Below are 9,855 nucleotides of genomic sequence, written 5' to 3' on the forward strand. Positions count from 1 at the left end.
TTCAACAAAGATGTGAATTAGGCCAGTAAAGACTGGTACGATTCAATTCAACACTTTGTTCATTTGGGTTTGATTGTGTCGTAGCTCTATAATTCGGATTAGGTTTATCGTTGGATGAACTGCATTGCTGATATTGATCCCAAAAAAGAAACGGTGGGTATAACTCCAAATACCTGGATTCGTTATAGTTCCCCCTGTAATATTCCAACCGCCCCACGAATTGGTTATTCCTAAACGAGTCATGAAGGGTATAACGAACATACCCTGTCTCCACATTGGGTCAAGAACGGGATCAGAAGGATAAAAAACTGCTAATTCATATAGAGCCATTGAACCAGCCAAGAACAAAAGATAACTGCTGAAGAAAAGCTTTCTCCTTATCTTTTTTCTAAAAAAAATAATAATTTGGACAAAATTAAAGAAGAGAATGATATCTTCGGATACTGCACTGACGGGGTTTTGTGAAAAAAAATGAAAAAAGCCCCTTATCGGATTTGAACCGATGACTTACGCCTTACCATGGCGTTACTCTACCACTGAGTTAAAAGGGCCCCTTTTGATTCAATTCCAGAATCTGGAACTAACCAATATAAGTCTAGTACATCTATTTGTTACTGCATATACTTATCTTATTATATAGATAAGAGAAGTATACATGGACATTACATAGATCCATTTTATTCGCATAGTGACTCATTAAATTTTTTGTTGCCGTAGGAAAAAGTAGAAGTCCTACTCCTATTAATATAGGAACGGGAAGTGGGGTGAAGGGTATGATCCATGAAGATTGATGTGTATATTCCATAGAAAAAAAAGAATAAAAAAAGATTTGTTTGGATTATTAATGAATTTTGTTTATTATTCGCCCGATTTGTTTTATGTCTTTTGTAAAAGGTTCGGTTAATAAAAAAGCTAATTTATTTTCGAAAAGTCGAAAACTAAGCGATAAAGGTTTTGTAAAATCCTCTAAGATGTTAATCGGTAAAAGAATTGGAGTAGGTTGTATATATTTACCAAAATAAGCTAATCCTTTTTTTTGAAATCCCCGCATAGAAATATGCTACTGACGTAAGTAAAGCTAATGCAACAGTAGTATTTATATCATTTGTGGGTGCAGCTAACTCCCCATGAGGTAACTGTATGATTTTCCAAGGCAAAAGAGCCCCTGAGTGATGATTAATATCCTATTAAATGCATTAATAGTGCAATAAAAAAACATGAGATTTCTTTTACTTGCATTTCTCTTTGATTCACAACTAATCAATTTACTTTTATTGTTGAAACCAAATAATGCATTTGATTAACCAGTCAAAATTTTGATAAAAGAATTCATCTCCTTGTAATAAAGATTGTGACATTTTCTTTGCATTTTGCTTTGATTCACAATTAATCATTATATTTCTATCGTGGTCACCAATTATTACATTTGATTCACCACAAGTGAATACTGCATCAACCAATTAAAAGTAGTTAAAATAAATTATTATTTTTTCCAATCTCCATCAAATGATGATTAGTATCCTATTAAAAGCATTGATAGTACAATAAACAAGACTTCTTTTACTTGCATTTAATAACTTTACTTCTGTTGTAACCAAATATTACATTTTATTAACCACAAGCGCAAATTGCATTAACCACTGAAAAGCAGTTCAAATAAATATTTTTTACTTAATCTTTACTATTAAAATTTTGATAAAACAATCATCATGCTCATAATAAAGCTTGACATTTTTCTTTGCATTTTGCTTTGATTAACAATTAATCATTTTATTTCTGTTTTGGTAACCAAATAATACACCTGCTTTACCACAATCGTGTACTCTATTAACCAATGAAAAGTAGTGAAAATAAATTGTTATATTTTTCAATCTCCACCAAGTGATGATTGATATCCTTTTAAAAGCATTGATAGTACAATAAAGAAAGACTTATAATTTCTTTTACTTGAATTTCCCTTTGATTCACAAGTGATACATCTTATTCACGACACGCGCAAAAGTGATCGACGAATGCAAAGCAGTAAGAATAAATTATTATTATTATCATTATTTTTCTCAATCTACACCAAGTTATGATTAATTCCATGTTCAAAGCAATAATAGTCCAATAAAAATAGACCACAATAATTTCTTTTCCCTCCATTCCCCTTAAATTCACAACAAATCTCTTCAATTCTGTAGCGGTAACCACATAACCTGCCACAGTAACCGGTTCCCAACAGAGGTTTATCCAAGGGAAAAAGAAGACATAAAAGATGATTGTTTTACTGAATCTTGACTATTTAAAATTTGGATAAGAGAATTCTCCATATTTTTTATAAAAGCTTGTTACCTTCTACTTCTTCGCCTTAGTTTCCTTTAATTCAAAAAGAATCAGTTTACACAAGATACATCTGATTCACGACACGCGCAAAAGTGATCGACGAATAAAAAGCAGTAAGAATAAATTAATATTATTATTATTATCGTTATTTTTCTCAATCTACACCAAGTTATGATTAATTCCATGTTCAAAGCAATAATAGTCCAATAAAAATAGACTTTAGATTTCTTTTCCCTCCATTCCCCTTTAATTCACAACAAATCTCTTCGATTCTATTGCGGTAACCACATACCCTGCCCCAGTAACCGGTACCCAACAAAGGTTTCCCCAAGGGAAAAAGTAGCCATAATAGATAATTGTTTTACTGAATCTTGACTATTTAAAATTTGGATAAGATAATTATCCATCTTTTTAATAAAGCATGTAACCTTATACTTCTTCGCCTTAGTTTCCTTTAATTCAAAAAGAATCAGTGTACACAAGATACATATGATTCACGACAAGCGCAAAAGTGATAGACGAATGAAAAGCAGTAAGAATAAATTATTATTATTATTATCATTATTTTTCTCAATCTACACCAAGTTATGATTAATTCCATGTTCAAAGCAATAATAGTCCAATAAAAATAGACTTTAGATTTCTTTTCCCTCCATTCCCCTTTAATTCACAACAAATCTCTTCAATTCTGTTGCGATAAACACATACCCTGTCCCAGTAACCGGTACCCAACAAAGGTTTCTCCAAGGGAAAAAGCAGCCATAATAGATAATTGTTTTACTGAATCTTGACTATTTAAAATTTGGATAAGATAATTCTCCATCTTTTTAATAAAGCATGTTACCTTCTACTTCTTCGCCTTAGTTTCCTTTAATTCAAAAAGAATCAGTGTATACAAGTTACATATGATTCACGACAAGCGCAAAAGTTATAGAAGAATGAAAAGCAGTAAGAATAAATTATTATTATTATCATTATTTTTCTCAATCTACACCAAGTTATGATTAATTCCATGTTCAAAGCAATAATAGTCCAATAAAAATAGACCACAATAATTTCTTTTCCCTCCATTCCCCTTAAATTCACAACAAATCTCTTCAATTCTGTAGCGGTAACTACATAACCTGCCACAGTAACCGGTTCCCAACAGAGGTTTATCCAAGGGAAAAAGAAGCCATAATAGATGATTGTTTTACTGAATCTTGACTATTTAAAATTTGGATAAGAGAATTCTCCATCTTTTTAATAAAGTTTGTTACCTTCTACTTCTTCGCCTTAGTTTCCTTTAATTCAAAAAGAATCAGTGTACACAAGATACATATCATTCACGACAAGCGCAAAAGTGATAGACGAATGAAAAGTAGTAAGAATAAATTATTATTATTATCATTATTTTTCTCAATCTACACCAAGTTATGATTAATTCTATGTTCAAAGCAATAATAGTCCAATAAAAATAGACCACAATAATTTCTTTTCCCTCCATTCCCCTTAAATTCACAACAAATCTCTTCAATTCTGTAGCGGTAATCACATAACCTGCCACAGTAACCGGTTCCCAACAGAGGTTTATCCAAGCGAAAAAGAAGACATAATAGATGATTGTTTTACTGAATCTTGACTATTTAAAATTTGGATAAGAGAATTCTCCATCTTTTTAATAAAGCTTGTAACCTTCTACTTCTTCGCCTTAGTTTCCTTTAATTCAAAAAGAATCAGTGTACACAAGATACATATGATTCACGACAAGCGTAAAAGTGATAGACGAATGAAAAGCAGTAAGAATAAATTATTATTATTATCAATATTTTTCTCAATCTACACCAAGTTATGATTAATTCCATGTTCAAAGCAATAATAGTCCAATAAAAATAGACTTAAGATTTCTTTTCCCTCCATTCCCCTTTAATTCACAACAAATCTCTTCAATTCTGTTTCGGTAACCACATACCGGTACCCAACAAAGGTTTCCCCAAGGGAAAAAGCAGCCATAATAGATAATTGTTTTACTGAATCTTGACTATTTAAAATTTGGATAAGATAATTCTCCATCTTTTTAATAAAGCTTGTAACCTTCTACTTCTTCGCCTTAGTTTCCTTTAGTTCAAAAAGAATTAGTGTACACAAGATACATATGATTCACGACAAGCGCAAAAGTGATAGACGAAGGAAAAGCAGTAAGAATAAATTATTATTATTATCATTATTTTTCTCAATCTACACCAAGTTATGATTAATTCCATGTTCAAAGCAATAATAGTCCAATAAAAATAGACTTAAGATTTCTTTTCCCTCCATTCCCCTTTAATTCACAACAAATCTCTTCAATTCTGTTGCGGTAACCACATACCCTGCCCTACTAACTGGTACCCAACAAAGGTTTTTCCAAGGGAAAAAGCAGCCATAATAGATAATTGTTTTACTGAATCTTGACTATTTAAAATTTGGATAAGATAATTCTCCATCTTTTTAATAAAGCTTGTTACCTTCTACTTCTTCGCCTTAGTTTCCTTTAATTCAAAAAGAATCAGTGTACACAAGATACATATGATTCACGACAAGCGCAAAAGTGATAGACGAATGAAAAGCAGTAAGAATAAATTATTATTATTATCATTATTTTTCTCAATCTACACCAAGTTATGATTAATTCCATGTTCAAAGCAATAATTGTCCAATAAAAATTGACTTTAGATTTCTTTTCCCTCCATTCCCCTTTAATTCACAACAAATCTCTTCAATTCTGTTGCGGTAACCACATACCCTGACCCAGTAACCGGTACCCAACAAAGGTTTCCCCAAGGGAAAAAGCAGCCATAATAGATAATTGTTTTACTGAATCTTGACTCACTACTAGAAAAAATACTTTTCACATCGGTTATTTTCAAGTTTTCACATCAGCTTTCGTCCGATGTAAAAAAACGTGATGTGATAAGTCCTCACTTTTCACATCGGTTTTGTAACCTATGTGAAAAGTAGGTTATTTGTGGTAACCGATGTGAAAAGTATATATTTCACATCGGTACAAATAACCGATGTGAGGTTATTTATGGTAACCGATGTGAAAAGTATATATTTCACATCGGTTTGTATACTCAACCGATGTGAAATGTATACTTTTCACATCGGTTTAGACAAACAACCGATGTAAAATGTATACTTTTCACATCGGTTACGACAAACAACGGATGTAAAATGTATACATTTCACATCGGTTGAAATGTATACATTTTACATCAGTTGTTTGTCGTAATCGATGTTAAAAGTATACATTTTACATTGGTTGTTTGTCTAAACCGATGTGAAAAGTATACATTTCACATCGGTTTCACAACGGTTCTGTTGCCAACCGATGTTTTTTTTATGGAACCTCCTTAAATTGGCAACAAATTCTTGCTTGGTCATGTGCTTCATCTCTTCAAGCTCCTTTTCATAAGTGCTTAACTGAGCATTTAAGAAGCAGTAGATACATAGAGTGATCACAGTTACTTTGTTTTTTTTTACAACAAAAGAGATCTTTATTTCATCATAATCAAAGGTTACTGGGAACAATCCCTCCTAGTTGGGACAGAACACAGCAAATACAACTAGAGAAATCTGAAACCAAACAGCTAGAGCAACAAGAATATGGACTTACAAGTCTGAACAACTAGAGAGAAATCCTTCTATTTTGTACTGTTACAATTACAAGTCTGAACTGGAAGCATAGGTAAGACTTTTTCCAAACAAGAGAACTGTGCAAGTTCCATAAACCTTACAGAATTCTGCGGACATCTACCTCCTGCAACTGAAGAAAAGCAGATTAAAAAGCATATTTAAAGAACTAGAAAAAACAAAGAAGGTGATTAATCACACCATTGAATTGTAAAAAGGAAATATACAAATAAATGGGAATTTAAACTAACCATAAATTTCTTAGACCATCAAAATAATGCACTGCTGCCTCATCACCCAGAATTTGATTCAACAGAAGGTATGGCTTTGTCAATATGATGATAAGATAAAAAACTTATTGCAGTTGTGATCACTCCCTCTTTGCCAACTTTCTCCATAGCCTTGGCAAATAATTTTTCAATTTTCTCTCCCCATTAGCAGATATTGTCCAAACCTATCAAGATAAATTTTGAAGATAGGAAGTTAAACCCCATTCTTTGTAGGCATCTCCTGCAATAAGCTAGGAGAGACTTTAACAAAGTGTGATCCTGATCGACAAACCTGTGCTATTTCTTCATATAGTGCTTATAATCTTCCACTCGTGCATCAAATAGTGCTTATTTTCCCTCATAAAAAGAAAGAACATGACTTCATAAACATCTGGGATCAGCAATCATAATTCATACATCAAAAAATACAAAAGTGACTATTTTTTTAGTTACTTTGGCAGCATCAAACATCATTAAGCTCTTCAACACCCTTAAGCATCAGAGTTAGAAAATTCTTTCTCTAATGTGTTTCATGAATGCATGAGCACAACCCTGTATGAAATTATCAAATGTAGAGATACTGTCAATCACCTCATGTGAATTCATCTTTTGAAATTTTTGACTTCATACCTTCGGGGATAGGTATAGAGCCTTTTACAGTGCTTCCTGATGGTTAAAAATTCAGATGTAGATTCACTGAAGATGAAACTGATCACAATATTGCAGAAAATTTCATCAGCAATCAGACTTTCAATTTCACACCATTGACCAATCATGTATTAGATAATAACACTCGGAGATTAAACCTAATATCAGATGTTTTTATACATAATTAGCTTTAGGCCTTAGCAGACAAGTGCTGAACACAGCCAAAAGGCAGTACTTTGAATTCTAACTATGGAGTGTTGAGAGACATGGCAACAGCCACATAGTATATTGGGAGAAAGTGAAAAGAGAATCTAAAATTGAATGAATGAATATGCTGTGTAGAAGAATCCAATCATGTGGCAAATATAGAGCGTAAGAAAGTAACTACATAATAACCAACCTATAGTATTGACCAAGGAAACTAATCTAATTTCTCACTAAGCTAACCAACATCTAATCACACTCCATGTAAAAACCACTAATATATCTTTAACTATGTCATTGTCACCTCATAATCTTTCATCTATTTTTGCTTAATCCTACTGAGTTTAGCTCTAATTTGTGGCAGTGGCTCCATTACAATTTCTGCATCTTCCTTTTCAACAATGTACCGCACTTTTGCATTCCCATCAATCTCCATGACCATGGCATTTATCCCAACCAGATTGAGGATCAGTAGGCTTCCTTTGCATACTATAGATCAGTAAATCTAACATCTATGTTTGAAACCTGGTAGTAGCATTCCAAACACACTTTTAGTACGACCTCTCATGTTCTCTGCCCCGGCTCTTCCCTTAGCACATAATTCCAACTAACAAGGAGTTGCAGTAAACTTAATAACTCAAGTATATGAATGTTGTTAGAAACCTCAATGTCAATGAAATAAGCAATTACTTGAGACAAATTGCACAACTTAATGTGATCTCTTCAAACAACCAAACAGAACATTTATATTTTCCTAAATAACCTATTGAGTTATGAAAAAAATGCATCAACATCATGAGAATAACACATTGAATCTACGAAGACGAAACCAAAATGATAATGGAACAAAATCTAAAACATATTTACAAAAAAAGGTTTTTTTTGAAATCTGGGTTTATTTATATTGAGAGAAAATTTGTAGATTCTGAGTCAGTGTTTGTTTATTGATCAGAAATGTGTTTATATACAAATGCTAATCAACTAAGCTAATCTCAACTAACTCATAACAAACTCTCTAATTAACTAACTGTAGCTAAAACTAATTCTAACTGACTAACTGAACCACGTGCTTAATTTTAATCACACGTGTCTAAAAGCCTAAATATAAATTACATGTATTACTCCCCCTCAAGATGGAGCATAAATATTTTGGATACTCATCTTGCTTAAGATACTCTTAAAGGAAGGTAATGGTAATGCCTTGGTGAAGATATCCTCAAGTTGTTGTTGAGTGCGAACTGGAATCAAGCGTGTCAAACCAGACTCAACCTTCTCTCGGATAAAATGACAATCTAATTCGATGTGTTTTGTCCTTTCATGAAACTGCGGATTTGAAGCAATGTGAATGGCTGCCAGATTGTCGGAATAAACAGCAGTTGAACCAGCATTCAGTTGTAAATCAGCTAGCAAGGAGTGAAGCCAAGTAATTTCAGCTGCCACCGCTGCCAAAGCCCGATATTCAGATTCTGCAGAAGACCTACTGACAGTGGTTTGCTTCTTGGACTTCCAAGAGATAAGGGAATCACCTAGGAAGACACAATATCCTGTGGTTGACCTGCGAGTGTCAGGGCATGTGGCCCAATCAGCATCAGAAAAAACATGAAGCTTAAGTGATGAAGTAGAAGAAAAGAAAACTCCTTGTCCTGGTGTGCCTTTCAAGTAGCGGAGAAGATAATGCATTGCATCAAAGGTGTGATGTTCTTGGCTTGGACAGAAATTGACTAAGTTTATGAACACAAAAAGTAATATCCGGGCGTGATAATGTCAAGTAAAGCAACCTGCCAACAAGTCATCGATATTGTGTGGCATCGGGTAAAAGATCTCCATCATTAGAGTTCAACTTGAGATGAGGCTGCATAGGAAGGGTTGTGGGTTGTGCTCCTAGAAATCAAGTATCCTCAAGAATAGATAGTGTATATTTCCTTTGGTTTAAGAAGATGCCTGCTTTAGATCTAGCAATCTCTAACCCAAGGAAATAATGAAGGGTGCCTAGGTCTTTAAGCTTGAAACTATCTTGAAGATCCTTCTTTAGTGCAGAAATCAGTGAGGTATTGGCACTAGCTATGATTATGTCATCGACATAGACCAACAATGCAATGAATGAGGATCCAGTTACTTTGATAAAAAGAGAGTAATCAGACTTGGACTGAGAGAAGCCAAGTTGTAACAAGACATTAGCAAAGGTTGTAAACCACTGCCTAGAGGCTTGTTTCAAGCCATAAATGGATTTATTGAGTTTGCAAACCAGCTTGGTCTTAGAAGCCTCTTGCTCCCCCTTAATGGATGTCCGCTGAATATGATAACCAAGAGGTAAATCCATATAAATTTCCTCGAGTAAATTTCCATTTAAGAATGCATTGTTGATGTCCAGTTGTGCTAGTGTCCAGCCTTGTGTTGCAGCCAAGCTCAATAGCAATCTCACAGTTGTAAGCTTTGCTACTGGTGAGAAAGTTTCAATGTAGTCTAGGCCAGCTTGTTGTGTGAAACCCTTGGCCACCAAGCGAGCTTTATATCTTTCCACGGTACCATCAGACTTATATTTGATCCTATAGACCCACTTGCATCCAATGGAATGCTTGTGAGGAGGCAATGGAACTATGTCCATGTCTTGTTATCTTCCATGGCTTGTAACTCTTCGTGCATAGCTTTTCTCCAGGGTAAAGATCCTACTGCTTGATGATAAAAAACAGGTTCGGGATCAGCAGAGATTTGAGAAATGTATGCTCTATATGAAGAACCAAGTCTGGAACATGTG

General features: G+C 33.8%; 1 long non-coding RNA gene and 1 other non-coding gene across 2 annotated transcripts; both read right to left on the bottom strand.

Moving 5' to 3' along the window:
- Window positions 1–479: 479 nt before the first annotated feature.
- TRNAT-GGU (transfer RNA threonine (anticodon GGU)) lies at window positions 480–551 on the bottom strand. Its single transcript has one exon. It is a non-coding gene; the product is annotated as a tRNA-Thr (tRNA).
- A 5,273-nt stretch (window positions 552–5,824) lies between these two features.
- LOC130735443 (uncharacterized) lies at window positions 5,825–7,398 on the bottom strand. Its single transcript, XR_009018454.1, has 4 exons — window positions 6,879–7,398; window positions 6,541–6,800; window positions 6,231–6,433; window positions 5,825–6,112 (listed from the first exon to the last, which is right to left on the bottom strand). It is a non-coding gene; the product is annotated as an uncharacterized LOC130735443 (long non-coding RNA).
- Window positions 7,399–9,855: the final 2,457 nt, after the last annotated feature.

The sequence above is a fragment of the Lotus japonicus genome, chromosome 2 (genome assembly GCF_012489685.1).
Source record: "Lotus japonicus ecotype B-129 chromosome 2, LjGifu_v1.2".
Classification (NCBI taxonomy): domain Eukaryota; kingdom Viridiplantae; phylum Streptophyta; class Magnoliopsida; order Fabales; family Fabaceae; genus Lotus; species Lotus japonicus.